Raw genomic sequence first — 16,298 nt, 5'->3', positions numbered from 1 at the left:
AAACAAGAAGCTACCAGCACGAAGGCACAAGAGCAATGACTAAGACAGAATCTGCACATTCCTAAATCATTATGCAGGAGGGTGATATGTCAAGATAAATCAGGGCTGAATGGGAAAGAGCTAATGTTTGGTGAGGAAATATTTATTATGGGTCACTATTGCATCATTTCAGAATACTGAGGCAAGGACGGGGAGAGAGGATAAGTAAATTCATGTGATGGAAAACGAAATTTTAAAAACATATTTACAATTCATGGAAGGTCACAATATTTAAGTCCTGGGACAGTTAGAAACTACCTTATTTCACACAATGCCTTTGAAAACCAGTAAGAACAACAACAAAAAAACATGGAGTCCACAAAACAATTTTTAGACAGAAGTGTTGTTTATTTGATAGTACAAAACAAATATAAATTGAGCATCCTGATAGTATATTTGCATAGCCTATTGTTAGGCTACCTTTTGGTGAACATCCAGAGAAAAGTTCTTTCTGGTATTGATTACATGAAACTGGTACCTTCCTATAGGACAACCAATCACAAAGTGTGAAAGTGATGTAAGATCTCTTTGACGCACCTACAAGTTTCATTGTGGGTGTTTATGGAAACTCCTTGTCAAATCTCTGTTTTACATGCTATTAGTATACATAGTCACACACAAGACTGAAAGAATTGTGCGCGGCCCAGATCTAGGAGAGATGTCTGATAGTAGGGAGCTTGGGACTTCAAGAAGTCAAAAGACTAGATTGATAGGAGGCAGTGCTTAATGCAAAGTAGGCAGTCAGTAAATACTTGTTGAATGAATGAAGTAGACTAGATGGAGGTCTAGGAGTGGGCCATTTAAGGTCATAGATACATATGAATCCAAGTATTCAGGGACTCAACTGACTTCTGGGGATTGGGAAAATTCCAGCGGTCTTTCCACTCACTCCAGAGATGGGGAAGAAGACTAGTTCAGCAAAGAACAATGATGCAATTAGGCTATGACTACTACTAAGGGGTGGAGTTTTCCAATATAAGCATTTTATCTCTTGGATTAAAAACACTGAGTGGGCTGGGCGCCGGTGGCTCAGGCCTGTAATCCCAACACTTTGGGAGGCCAAGGCGGGTGGATCGTGAGGTCAGAAGTTCGAGACCAGCCTGGCCAATATGGTAAAACCCCGTCTCTACTAAAAATACAAAAATTAGCTGGGTGTGGTGGTGCGTGCCTGTAATCCCAGCTAGTCGGGAGGCTGAGGCAGAAGAATCGCTTAAACCCGGGAGGTGGAGGTTGCAGTGAGCCAAGATCGCGCTACTGCACTCCAGCTTGGGCAACAGAGCAAGATTCCGTCTCAAACAAACAAACAAAACCACACACACACACACACACACACACACACACACACACACACAACACCACTCAGTGGTTTCCCACTTTTTGTAGAAGAAAGTCCAACTCTTTACTATGATTGTGCTTGTTCAACTTCTTCCTGAAGCAGATCTTGAAGATGGGGAGAGGTGATAAGTAAATCCATATGATGGAAAATGAAATTTTTAAAACATATTTACAATTCATGGCAGGCTAGCATATTTTAAGTCCTGAGACATTTAGAAACTACCTTATTTCACACAATGCTTTTGAAAACCAGTAAGAACACAAAACCATCATTGAGTCCACAAAACAATTTTTAGACAGAAGTGTTGTATATTTGATAGTACAAAACAAATATAAATTGAGCATCCTGATGGTATATTTGCATAGCCTATTGTTAGGCTACCATTTGGTGATATCCAGAGAAAAGTTCCTTCTGCTATTGGTTATATGAAACTGGTACCTTCCTATAGGACAGGTAGGAAAGATTTTGGTGCACGTCATTGATGAAGGAAGTGCTTCCAAGAGAGCTGGCTAGAGAAGGAGGAGGTAAGGAAGAATGTGACTTGAGGCCATGTTCTACCCCCAGCCTGACCCCAGAGGGAGTGGTGGAGCATAAATTGCATCTCAGAGTTTGTTCTGCCTCAAGACAAGGAAACTAGGGACTTGTGCTCCCCACCAGTAGGTTAACTGCTATAGGATATTCCAGGGGGTGCCAGCTCAGTTCTCAGGATAGGTGAGGTGGTTCCAATAGACCCAGAGCAATCTTCTGTAGAAGGTCGCACATGCCAGTCATTAACAGCAAGGCACACAGAAGCTGGCGGAGGTATACACAGAGCTATTAAAAGAGATTGGAGGAGATTTGGAAGGGGCAAAATACATGTCTGCTACAACAGTCATTTACAAGCCCACATGACGTTGTTCCACCAAGCTCGCTACCCTCCTCTGTCCCGGAGGTCTCTGTATTAGCCAAGGTTCTCCAGAAAAACAGAACCAATAAGTTACATCTTTCTCTTTCTTTTCTTTCCTTTCTCTTTCCTTTCTCCTTCCTTCCTTCTTTTCTTTTATTTCTCTTTTCTTGTGGGAGATTTAAAATAGGGAATTGGCACACATGATTATGGAGGTTGAGAAGTTCCACGATCTGCCACTGGGAAGCTAGAGACCCAGAAGAGCTGGTGGTGTAAGTTCCAGCTCAGGCACAGGAGAAGACAGATATTGCAGCTCAAAAACAGGCAGAGAGAGAGAATTCTTTTTCTTCTTTTTTGTCCTAATTGGGTCTACAACTGATTGGATAAGGCTCATCCACAATGGGCAGGGCTTTATCTAATTTCTACCAATTCCAATGCTAATCTCATCCAGAAACGCCTTCACAGACATACATAGAATATCTAGCTACATATCTGGGTACCCCGTGGTGCAGTCAAGGTCACACATAAAATTAACCTTCACACTCTCATCATTAGTTTCTGCACTCAAGCCACAAAGGTTCTGTACCTGGAGTATGAATGTATAGATTGAGCTCAGTCAAGGCAAAATAAGGTAATGCTAGCCAGGAGAGTTTAGGTGCTGAATTCTGAAACCCCATCTCTACTAAAAAATACAAAAAAAAAAAAAAATTAACTGGACATGGTGGCACATACCTGTAGTCCCAGCTACTAGGGAGGCTGACGCATGAGAATTGTTTGAGATCGGGAGGCAGAGGTTACAGTGAGGCAAGATTGGGCCACTGTACTCCAGTCTGGTAACAGAGTGAGACTCTCAAAAAAAATTTTTTTTTTCATTGAGGGATGATTAGAAACAAATGTTTAAAATGACTCTGGGAGAAGGAAAACAATAATAATGATTTTAAGAAATTAAGAAAGACAGGCCGGGCGCGGTGGCTCAAGCCTGTAATCCCAGCACTTTGGGAGACCTAGACGGGTGGATCACGAGGTCAGGAGATCGAGACCATCCTGGCTAACACGGTGAAACCCCGTCTCTACTAAAAAATACAAAAAACTAGCCGGGCGCGGTGGCGTGCGCCTGTAGTCCCAGCTACTCGGGAGGCTGAGGCAGGAGAATGGCATAAATCCGGGAGGCGGGGCTTGCAGTGAGCTGAGATCCGGCCACTGCACTCCAGCCTGGGTGACAGAGCGAGACTCCGTCTCAAAAAAAAAAAAAAAGAAAAGAAAAGAAAAACAATTCTAAAACCATAGGTATCTAAAGCTCAAAGGAAGCACCTCCTTTATCTAAGACTTTTCAACGGGCACCTCAAGGACCCAGATGCTCAGAACTTCCTGAAGTTCACACAGGGATTTGGTAAGAGAGCCTGGCATAGACCAGGATTTTTTTCAGCCCTGGACCAATGCACATTTCACGTGTTTCATGTAAAACTTCATGTATCTGTGAACAGAGTCCAAGTCTCTGCATCTCATTAACCCGCATTCCTACAAAGGTGACGCTTTGGAAAGAAAGTAAATGATCTACGTGGTCAGATTACACAGCTTTGGGATCCTTCAGAAGAGATATGTTGTCTTGCTCTCTGAGTGGTGAGACAGGGAACAGTCAGAGCAGAGAGAGAACACCCAGAGAGCTGCCACATCGGGGCAAATGTGTATCAGGAATCAGAAGCAATGCAGAGCTCGGAGAAGGGGGAGAGAATTAGTTCAGCGTGGGAAATGGGCATTCTTCCTGACGCCTCACCCACTCTTCATGTCTAAAGTTGACTTCTTCTATTGCTGCTTAAAATCCATCCAGGAGCTGACGAGGTAGGGGGTGAAAACATGGAAAAAGAGAAATGAAAATCTAGTGAATGATAATGAAGGTTTTATTTATCATCCGCTAAATCAGCGTCATTAGACTCAGCTATGTGAGTCTAGTTTTACAATTCTCTGTCTCACCACTCAGAGAGCAAGACAACATATCTCTTCTGAAGGACCCCAAAAGTGTGTTATTTTACGACGTAGATCATTTACTTCCTTTCCAAAGTGTCACCTCTGTGGGGGATGTGGGTTAATGAGATGCAGAGACTTGGACTCCGCCCACAGATACATGAATTTTTGCGTGAAACACGTGGAATGTGCATGGGTCTAGGGTTGAAAAAATCCTGGTCTATGCCAGGCTGTCTCACCAAATCCCTGTGTGAACTTCAGGCAGTTTGAGCATCTCAGTCCTTGAGGTGCCTGTGAAAACATCTTAGATACAGGAGGTGTGTCCTTTTCGCTTTAGATACTTACGATTTTAGAACTGTCTTAAAGACAAGCTCACCTATGTGAGTTAGCTTTACCATTCTCCCCAGCGTCTGTTTCATTCATGCATTTATTCGTTCAAGCATTTGTTGAGCACCTACTATGTGCCAGGCACTGTCCTCGATGCTAACACTGGTGGCAGGAAAGCAGTAAGATACAGTAATAAAAAGCAGATTTGGTCCTAACTCTAGGCAAATTTTAAATTTCACAGCAGAGCTAAGTAAAATAGGTAGACAAGCCTACATTTTAATTAAATTACCCTCTGTTCCATGGCTGGCACGTGACAAGCATATTTTCTGACTTTGCAGGGGGAAATGGGCTGTGTCATATGTGCGAGCTCCACTCTCCTCTGGCAGGCTTCTTAATCCATGTTTGAGGGCAGTCAGGACTAAATGAAATTGTGGGAACAAAAAAACGAAAAATGCAAAAAAAAAAAAAAAAGTTTTAATTGGCTTACTCTGATCTCCCTGCTGTGATTGTATCACACAGTTGGCAGCTTGTCACTTGCAGTTGCTAGGCAACTCTGAGCGGTAAGGCAAACGTGTCAGCCTGTGTTTCCCATCTTGTTGCTTGAGTCTCCCAGTGTCTGGGACTGACGTCTGGTTCTACCTGACCCTCCACAGGGGTCTGGGATGCTCCATGCAGCCCCGTGAATAAGCCTCTGACCTGCTGCTCAAAGCTGCCTCATGGGGAAGTAATTGATAAAACTTCAGCCCTTATTCAACAACTTAGCTCTCTAACTGTGACCTTGCTGGAATGGCCCCAGGGACCCCGTCTGAGTCTTCCCAGCCCCTCAGGTACGTCAGCAGAACAGGTGTGAAGGCAGAGACAGGAGAAACATAATACCTGCCTCCTCCTTACCTGGTGAGCAACACACACTTGAAAGTCCCATTCTGATGTCATCTCTCCTATTCACGCTCATGGAGCCTATAGAGAATGGGCTTTGCAGTCAGACAGAGCAGAGTCCATCTGTCACATACAAGCCATGCGACTTTAAAGCATATTCTTAGCCCCTCTGTACCGCTGTTTTCTCATCTCTAAAGTGAAGCTGAGGTGGAAAGGTCCTTGAGCCTAGGAGTTTGAGACCAGCCTGGGCAACATAGCAAGATCCTGTCTCTACAAAAAATAAAATAAAATAAAAATTAGCTGGGTATAGTGGTGTGCACCTCTAGTCCCAGATACTGGGGAGGCCAAAGCAATAGGATCACTTGAGCCCAGAATTTCAAGACTGAGGTGAGCTATGATCACCCACTTCACTCCAGGCTTGGCAACAGAGTGAGATCTCATCTCAAAACTAAACAAACAAACAAACAAACAAACAAAAAATGTGGAGCTAACGCTACTTCTATCCCAGGGTGGTGTTGAAGTTTTCCTGAAGAAAAACAAATGTAAAATGCTTAGTGCAATGCTAGCATATAGTTAAAGCTCCACATTTTAGCAATTGTTATCCAGGCATCCATGAAGAACTTTGAGGCATTTGTAGAATCCCGGAGCTGAGAAGGAAGTTAGCTAGTGATTGCCGAGTCTCCTCATACCTTAAATCAGGAATTTGAGACCCAGAGAATCAAGAGTGTTGTACTCAAAGCTGTGTCACTGGGATTGAAACTGAGGGCTCAGTTGCCACCATAAAACTTTGCCAGGATTGGGTATGAAAAAGAGTCATCCTGTGTTAAACACATCTTGCAGGCAATGGGTAATAGTATTTGTGTTGAGTAATCAGAGAGGCACCCAATGGACACAGCTACCCAGAAGACAGCCTGTTTGGTCTGAGCAAGTATCATGTGCTTCAGACAGGGCCATGTCTCATAGCAGATGTCTGGTTATTTCCCAGCTGGCTGAGAGAAGACGATCCACCCTCTTTACCATGGCACCAAAGATGTTTCTTAACCTGACTATGGCTCCCACTACCGTCAAATTCTCCTCCTCCCCAATCATCTTCCTGTTGATCCTCTCAGACATGCCAGGGAGGCTCCTGCCTCAGGGCCTTTGCATGAGCTATCCTTTCCCTTTGCTTGGAACACACATATCCATATGGCTCCCTCCTTCACTTGCTTCAAGTTGTTGCTCAAAGATCATGCCCTCATGGAGGCCTTTCATGAGTTTCCTATTTAATATTGCTGCCCTCTCAAGCACTTTCTCTCCTCTTTCCCTGCTTTTCCTTTATAGGACTTGTCACCACCTGCTTCACTGCCTATGTGTTTGCTTGTCAGTCATGCCCAATCCCCCACCTCTACACTGTAAGCTCCACAGGGGCACAGATTTTTTGCATTCAGTTCATTGCTGTATTCCCAGTGCCTAGAACTGCACCTGGCACACATTAGATGCTCAATAAACATTTCTGGAATACACAGAAACCTCTGTCTGTGAGGTTTCCTCTGCCCTGCACTGCCCCATGCTCATCGTCCTCACCCCTACTCACCCTTCATGATACTGCAACAAGCATCTCCTCCTTTGAGAAGACGTCTGTCCTCACCTCCTCCAACTGGAATGGGGACCTTGCCATGTGACTCCATAACATCCTGCATATCCTTCCAGAAGGGCAGCCATCAAATTGTTGCAATAACTAATTTGCCTGGTATCCCACCAGAGGTTTGGCCTGTTCTACAATTAGAGGGGCAATGAAAGAAAAAGAAGTCTTCCTCTGATTAACTTCTCTGGCTGCCTGTCAGACACCAAGCTTCCTGCCTCCCATTCCCCGCCCCAATCCCAAAGCATTTCCATCTAGACTGAGTCACTTAAGGGCAGGGCTTCATGTCATCCATCTTTATATTCCCAGCATACAGTGCAGCTCCTGACATGGCATAAGGGCACAGCACTGTGGCTCAAATGACAATAGTCAGGGCTCACCTTGAGCCATGAAATTGGCCTATAAGGGCTTTCCAACCTTGGCACTTGAGACATTTGAAACGGGAATTATTTGTTGTAGGGGCCTGTCCTGTGCCTTGTCAAATGTTTAGCAGCATCCCTGTCCTCAACCCATATGCCGATAATACGCACACCAAGTTTGCAACCAAAACATCTGCAGACATTAGCAAATGTCCCCTGGGGGCCACACTTGTCTTCCGTTTACTATGAATTAATTCATTAAATCCTCACAGCAATGCTATAAGGGGGTACTGTCATGAAATCTAGACTACACATGAGTAAAGTGAGGCTCAGAGAGGTTAGGCAACTCACTGAACATCACACAGCTAGGAACTGGCTGAATCAGGATATGAACTGGGCAGTCTGACTCCAAAGTTGAGGCAATTAACCTAATGAATTAATGTCAGGAGTTGGGTGGGGAATGGGGACGGGATGTTTATTACATCCAGGCACTATTTTTAGTTTGTATATGAATTGCTTCATTTAATTGTGCCCAGCCTTTAACACAGTCTTTGTTATTTCTAACATTGTACAGAGGCGGGAATTGAGGCACAGAAAGCACCCGCTAACTGGAGGCAGAGTGGCCAGAATTCAAGCCCATGCAGTATGACTCTAAAGCTTATGGTGGTGGGAGGTCGGGGGCTGTTTCTACCCTGCTCCAAGTCTGCACAAAGTCATGCTGCCCTTTACTCAGCCTTCCCTGCCAGGACAGCCTTGGCACAGTCCCTGTGTTCCCTCTAAAATAGCTTCACTGCAACTCACTCTCAGTGTGCCCGACTCCTGGGGCACCGACCCCTGAGGGTCATGATGAGCGCTTTCAAGTTCCAAAGCGGTCTTATACACAAAGCCAGCCGCACCAGGGGAAACTGCCAGAGGCTTCCCCAGGGTTGGGACTTCCAAAGTGGGGGCAGTCTTTGTCTTCAACCAAACCAGGCTTCACAGAAAAGCATGAGGAGAGCCCAGAGGGGAGATCTTAGGGGTGTTTTCAGAATATCATGAAAGTCTCCTCTGACAAAAAAAAAAAAAAAAAAAAAAAAACAGAGAGAGAGAGAGAGACGCAGAGAACTGTGAGCACCTTCCCCAATCCCCTCCTTTTCAGTAGTTACCAAAGCAGAGATGGTGTGTGTTTCAGAGGCATCTCCTGACATGATTGCCCTGATGTTTAAAATAATGATCAGATCATTTTCCCACAACCATTTCATCCAATGAGCCCAAATAGGATTATTGAGAAATTGCAAGGTCTTGCAGGAAATCTCTCTTTTGACCTTGGGCATTGTTAGTCAGGATGACTCACAGGAAACAAGATCCCCTTTCGTTGTTAGAGAGGACAATTCTGCAGCCTCTTCTCCAAACAGGGTGATCCCAAAGTGGTAAGGAAGAGACACTCTGAATGGCAATAATTGATCACCTGTGCACCCAGACACAACCACCCACTGTGCCCACAGGATGGGGAGACGTGGCATGTGACTGTTTCTGCGAGTCTCCACTGTGAAGCAATGTCAGCTTCTCTTATGCAATACCCTCAGCTTCAGCGAGATGCAGAGAAAAAGGTTACACTAGAGCACAATCAGTTCTCCTTCAAAGACTTTTTTCTTTTTCTTTTTAAAAAATTTTTTAAGACAGAGTTTCGCTTTTGTTGCCCAGGCAGGAGTGCAATGATGCAATCTCGGCTCACTGCAACCTTCGCCTCCCAGGTTCAAGCAATTCTCCTGCCTCAGCCTCCTGAGTAGTTGGGATTACAGGTGCACACCACCAAGCCTGGCTAATTTTTGTATTTTTAGTTGAGACAGGGTTTCACCATGTCCAGTCTGGTCTTGAACTCCTTACCTCAACTGATCTGCCTGCCTCAGCCTCCCAAAGTGCTGGGATTACAGGCATGAGCCACCATGCCCTGCCTTAAGACTTTTTCTTAAAAACACAGCTTGATAAGTAGATGAGGATAGTGAAGACCATATAAGGAAAGAAGGATGAGGGCAGATTTGTACTGTCAGATACTGAAATGCACACTTTAGGTACAATAATTGTAATGATAAATATGGATGGGCAAGAATTGGCAAAAGGATCAATGAATTAACATATACAGCTCCAAAACAAACAGTACACATTCTTTCTTCTATCCCTTCTTTCTTCTACACCTGCACACACATACATGGGCACACACATGTACACAATAAATTCAGCACTGTAAATCAATAGAAAGAGAAAAGTTCATCCATCAGATCAATCAATGTACCTTGGGAAAACAGAAATCACTCTAGGTATTTCAAACAGAAGGGACTTTAATACAGGGAATTGATTACAAATGTGTAGAAAAATAAGAGGAGCAAAGTAGACATTGCCCAGGGATTAACACCTGTAGGATGCCAGTAACTTCTCTAGAGCTGGATGATAAAGACAGACATTATCAAGATCCCATGAGTTTGCAATACTGCTGATGCTGTCGTCAGAAGCAGAAAAACAGTTTCACTTTTCCCATTTGTGAATCTCACGTGATCAACCTCATTGGTCACCACTGACCCACACCCAGCTGCCAAGGAACTCTGGGAATATAGTTTTCAGGTTCCCCGCTGTGGTGTAGAGCGGGATAGACATAAGGACAGGCAGAGGGCTGAGATTTGACAGACCATTTTTGGTAAAGAGGATTTATTTGATAATGCTACAGAAAGCAGTGAGTGGGTAACTGAGCAAAAACAAACATTTTCGCTTCTTGCTGTAAAGCAAAATCAATCCCAAGTTGTGCAAAGGGTTAAACATACACACTAATATTGAAAGACAGAAAGGAAAATAACAGCAAAACAGAAAGATATGAGAAAAATTTTATGATTTAAGGGTGACCAATAACTTCCTAAATATTGAGGCAATGAAAAAGTTACGAAAGAAAAAAGTTACATATTAGAATAAAAATAATTTCTAATGGTCAGAGAGATGATTAGGAATTAAGTAGTCTGGAAGGCATATTTACAATACATATTAAAATGAGCTTAAGACCCAACCTATTACCCAATAAAGATAAAACTATAAACACCAGTAATTCTACTGGAGAAACATGGGCATATAATGGAAAACTATGCAGCAGGGAACAGGATAAATTTTAGTATAAACATTAACATGCATGAATCTTAATAACAATTTTGGGTGAAGTAAATCACAGAAGAATATTTACAGTACTGTGGCATTTATGTAAGTTCACAAACATATATAATAAACTTCGCTGCTTACAGATGCATGAATGTGTGTTATAACTATTTAAAAATCAAGAAAATAATGACCACAAATGTCAGAATTGTAGTTACACCAGAAGGTGGGAGGAAAATAATTAAGAGGGACATCCGGGAGATTCCTAAGGTACAGAAATGCTCTTTTTCCTTAGCTGAGTGGTGGGTAGATTAATATTTACAAATTATTATTTAAATTATACATACACATATTTATTTTGATATGTGTCAAAATAAAACTGAAAAACAAAAATACAGACCTAAAGAAAAATGTTAACCATGAGGTAATTTGAGTCAATAATCAACGATATTTTGAATCAAAGAACCATCAATTTAAACAATGAGATGAAAATTGATTAATAATCAAATTAACAAAGATTCTAGATCTCGTAATTCTCATTGTTAGCATGGATGTAATGAAAAATCCTATTCTCTTGGTGGGGGTATAACTCGGTTAAACATTCTGGGAAAGCAATTTGACAATGCCTATCAGGAGAATTTTAAAATGTCCATGCCTTAGGGAAATGGCTTGAAATTCAAATAAAGTTTTTATAGCTAAAATCATGGTCATTTTAGTGTTTTTATAATAGTGAGAAATTTAGAAACATTATGGGAGTAAGTAAATCATGATAGATATAATGAAACATTACACAGCATTTAATGATGATTACAAAGAGACTGTCATTATCACAGGGAAATGCTTATGTCACATTATTTAGTGGGAAATGCAAACTGCAAAACTTTATACTCAATATGATCTCATCTACTAAAGAAAAACAAGCATATTGGAAGGGTATTTTCTTTCCACGCAGTCACGTTACATTGCATTTCAGCTTTTAGCTTGGCATTATTCCAAGAACATTCTCTCGTGGCAAGGAGATGGGAGGTTAGGTCATTTCCAATGACCATTCATTCTTCATTTCTATCCTGACTCACATAGGGATGGAGGAAGAGGAACTACTAGTTATTTCATGTTGTCTTGGGCACCATGTTATTCCTACATATTATCCCTGTGAGACAGAAAATATCACCCCCATTTGAGCATTGGAGAAACGGAGTGGGCTTAAGGCACCTGCTTCAGAGCACGCAGCTAGTAAATGGCAAGGTAGTATGTCTGATTCCTAAACTGTTTCTGTAAACTCCCTTCCTTCCCATATGGTAGAACCCTTGAGTCAAGCCTCTGTGATATTACAGCCTTAATAACTTGGCTCAGAAATCAGTCTGCCTGGGCTGAGATACTGCCTCCACTTACTAGCTATGAGACTTCAGGTAAATTTTATTTAATTTCTCTGGGCCTCAGTTTCTGCATCAGTAGAATGAGAATAATAATGCCTTCCTTATAAGATCCGATGCATATAAAATATTAGGAAAGTTCTTGGCACTCAGTAGAAGTTAGCCAACATTGCTGTCTCTACTAGGGTCTGAGTAAATAATAAGGACTTGTTTGAGGTTATTTACACTCTCGCTTGCCCAGAGTCTCCAGGGGAATACCATCAGCGATGATCTGGTCCAAGACATACTTTCACAGATGGGGACATGGAAGACCAGAAAGGTGAAGTGAGTAAGCCAGGCCACCCAATGGTAAGTGGTCAGGGGTGGTCCTGACTATTAGTGCATATTCTTTCCATCAATGTACAGCATTTCCCTGACTGTAACCCCCTGTGACCAACTGCCAGGAGGACCAGCCTACAACCTTGAAAAAGACAGCCATCTCTTCATGCACACACTATTATTTATGTATATATTATCAGGGCTGCTCTCTCAAAACCCTGGGAGGTAGGCAAGGTGTCTCTCCTTGGTCCCATAAGGAACTGAGGCAAGAGCCTCAGAGTTCTTTGCACAACACCATGGAACCTCCAAGAGCTTTGTGTCTTGGCTACATTAGATGACCAGCTTCAGATCTCTGTTTCTTATAGGCAGGAAAGAAGTTAGGCTAGTGAATGTTCTCACCCTGATTTCTCTGTCTATCTCTCTCTCTCTCTGTGAACAGAGGCTCACTCTGTCATCCAGGCTGGAGCAGTGGTGCAATCTCGGCTCACTGCAACCTCCGCCTCCTGGGTTCAAGCGATTCTCCTGTCTCAGCCTCCCGAGTAGCTGGGATTACAGGTGCCCACCACCATGCCCGGGTAATTTTTGTATTTTTAGTAGAGATGAGGTTTCACCATGTTGGCCAGGCTGGTCTCAAAGTCCTGACCTGAGGTGATCTGCCCGCTTCAGCCTCCCAAAGTGCTGGGATTACAGGCATGAGCCACCATCCCCGGCCTGATTTCTCTCTTAAACTCCATGGTACCAGCTGTTATTCACCAACATCTGTTATTCATCAATGTAGACAGGGAAGCAGCTTCCTCCAGCTCTTCACTTGTGGGGCTAACCCATTAAGCTCTCCCCGGAGCTCAGGTGGCCAAATGTGGGGACTGTGACAGAGGTTAGGCCAGCGGGACAGAAGTGATGCCATCCTTCTTCCCAACACCACCCTTGCTGTCTACAGCCTTGAGGTTACAATTCCTGCCTTACTTATGCATGATGTTAGCCTGTGATGCTTTCTGATGCCTGACAGTAACCAAAACTCTCATGAGCTTCTGGTGAGGGTATAAATTGGGGAAAAAAATCCTTGCAATGTTTCCTAAGGCTAAGTGTACACCTCCCTATGATCTAGCAGTTCCACTCCTAGGCATATCCTTAAGTGAAAGAAGTGTTTATGTTCATCCAAAGATATTGATGAATGTGTTTATGACTGCTTTATTAACACAGGCAAAATTGCAAGTAATCTAAATGTTCAACAATAGGAAAATGGATAAATAAATTATGGCAATATTCATTCAATAGAATTTTGTGCAGCAGTGAAAAAAAAAAGCGAAGTACAGCTTCATGCAACAGTGTGGATGAACCTCGCAAATATAATGATGAGAAAAATAAGGCAGAAACAAAAGAAAACATACTGTAGAATTCCATTTATATAAAGTTCAAGAACAGGTAAAACCATTCTATTGTGCTAGGAGTTGAATAGTGTTTACTGTTGTGGGCAAGGCTCTACTGATTATTAAGGGAGGAAAACTTCTGGGGTGATAGAAGCGTTCTGTTTCTTGACCTTGGAAGGAGGCTCTATGGGTGTAACACATGAAAATGCATTATGCTTTACATTTAAGAAATGTGCACTTTTCTTTATGCATACACAATATTTAAAAAAACAAATTCTGCCAGCTGGATCACTAAGGATTCATTCACCAAGAACTCAGAATAATCCCTAAGTAAAAACCCCTAAGAGAAGTTATTGTTTAAGTCAACTGGTGGATTCTGTATATACCAAGTGCATTTTTCTTTCTCTAAGACCCAACCTAGGCTGGGATATATCTCTCGTCTCGGAGGTGTTGCTGGCATTGTAGTCCCTGAGCTGCTGCTGTGTGTGTCTGTCTGCCCCTCAGACCACATGCTCAAGAGCAGAGACTATGCACCATTCATTGCCTTTCCCCAGTACATAGCACAGTGCCTGGCTTAGACATGCAGTAACTATTGATGGAGCATATGAAGGAGTGAATGCACAAAAGAACGAGTGAATGCACAAAAGAACGAATGAATGTGGCACACAAAAATGTGATCTATGACCATAATTTACAAAGCTCCTGTGGGGCTGTGAGCTGTGGAATCATTCTTTAGGCAGCATGATATCAGCCAGTGCTTCTCACCCTGGGGAAATTTTGCACCACAGGGGTCATTTCGCAACATCCAGAGTTAATTTTGGTCACCACAACTGGGGATGGGAGGTGATGTTATTGTACCTGGAATAATGCTAAATAGCCTACAATGCACAGGAAAGCACACCTCTTACACACACACACACACACACACACGAATCATCCAACTCAAAATGTCAGTAGCACTAAGATTGAGAAAACCCTGATATAGAGGAACAGGAGCTAAACGCAGGAAGAAAGCCTTGAGTTCAAATGTTAATTGCCTACTTGTTAGCTGTGTGACGATGGGTAAGTTGCAAAACCTCTCAGATCTTTCTCCTTCGCATTAATAGGGCTGATCCCTACCTTGAAAGTAGATGAGAGGATTAAATGAACTGAACTATGTGAAGTGTCTGGCTCAAAACATGAGCCCAGTGAGACTTAGAGACCTTCTCCCAGGAGCCCAAGAGACCTTCTCTTCTCCACTCTGTTTCTGATCCCCCTTCCCCAGAGCCACAAACGGGCAATTTTTAGTAAGAAAAACAGCTGTCAAGCATTGCTCCTTCTTCCTCTTGCTGAAGAAACTATTGAAGAGCAAGGCTGCCTGTGAAGAATGCATTTTATTTGCCAGGTATGTCAACAGCCCCTGTTCCTAATGAAATGCGTTATTAATAGATAAAGTCAACATATTCAGAACTCAGGCCCACGTTGCATCCCAATGTAATCTGCCATTCTCCCTGCCTTGCAGGTGTCCTCTAAGTCTGCCTCTGAAAAACCGATTCTGATTTTCCCCGCTTTCCCTTGCTTTTCTCTAAGCCCCAACAAACACACTGAGTTCCCAAGAGATACAGAGCAACGTCACACACAATACTAGCACTGTGTGCAAGTGGCAGAGACATGTGAAGAAAGAACCCAGCCTTGTTCTTTGCAAATGGGAAGTAGAATTTCCCGCAGGGCTCAATCTAAGGCTTGCTACATTTGTCCCTTCCGCCCCTTTATGTATTTATGAGAGCGGCCGGCCCCTAGGCAATCGGAAGCTGGAGGCTTGTGTGTGCTGATTATGATGAAGTTTTGCTGTCCTTGGTGCTGAAAAAGTCTCCAAGTGCTAAGGATCATGATTTTTCATTACTCATATTGCCTAGGGAGTATAAAATGGGGCATTAACATACATGTTAACATTATTTTATCAAATGCTTAGTATAGAACATTCGGGAAACATACAGAATGAAAACAACAAAATAATTAGTATTTACTGAGAGCATGCTACTTTTAAGGCATCGTTATTGACTTTATCTTGTGAGCTATGCACTATATATGCCCTGTTTTTCAGATAAGGAAAACCGAGGCAAGAACAGTTCCATTCACATGAACTTTCAGTGACAGCCACATCAACAGAAGAACAGTTGGGCTCCTACAAAGACCAATTGCACCGCTGGCTCTGGCTCCAGTCTTTCTTCATATTCTCCACAACCTGGTTTGTTTTGGTTCCCACAGGTACCATTCCCTCTCCTGAACCATCATCTTTGGTCTTTCTACTATACCATTTTCTCACTGGCACACAAGCATGCCTCAGGATTTCTCGTCTTACAGAAAAGACGCAAGAGCTTTTGGCCATTGCATCCAAACCTCGAATAACTTTCTCATTCCTTTCCTCCTTTTCAAGGAGGAGTTCCTTGATGAGTGGTTTTTAGTCCTTGTTTCTAGGTTTACACCTGCCATTTTATATTATTTCCTCAAATCATGCCCCTCCCAAAATGGACCAAGTCAAAATCAACAATGATAATCCCATTAACATATCCTATGGTTGCTTCTTTGAGCACTTGTTTTAGTTTCCAGCAAATTTGACATCAGCAACTACTCCCTTCTTCTTAAACTACTTATTTTTTTTCTCTTTACAATTATGTCACCATAAAATCCTAGTTTTCCTCCTAACTCCATGACCCAGATTCTCAGTCCTTTTCCTGGACCCT

General features: G+C 42.8%; 1 long non-coding RNA gene across 1 annotated transcript; it reads right to left on the bottom strand.

Annotated features, from left to right (window-relative positions):
- Window positions 1-1,663: 1,663 nt before the first annotated feature.
- Window positions 1,664-2,929, bottom strand: LOC139359737 (uncharacterized). Its single transcript, XR_011616125.1, has 2 exons — window positions 2,845-2,929; window positions 1,664-2,188 (listed from the first exon to the last, which is right to left on the bottom strand). It is a non-coding gene; the product is annotated as an uncharacterized lncRNA (long non-coding RNA).
- Between the last annotated feature and the right edge of the window lie 13,369 nt (window positions 2,930-16,298).

Source organism: Macaca nemestrina, chromosome 18 (genome assembly GCF_043159975.1).
Source record: "Macaca nemestrina isolate mMacNem1 chromosome 18, mMacNem.hap1, whole genome shotgun sequence".
NCBI classification, from domain to species: domain Eukaryota; kingdom Metazoa; phylum Chordata; class Mammalia; order Primates; family Cercopithecidae; genus Macaca; species Macaca nemestrina.
Note: the sequence above shows the minus strand (reverse complement) of the source record. Positions and strands in the feature narration are given on the sequence as shown.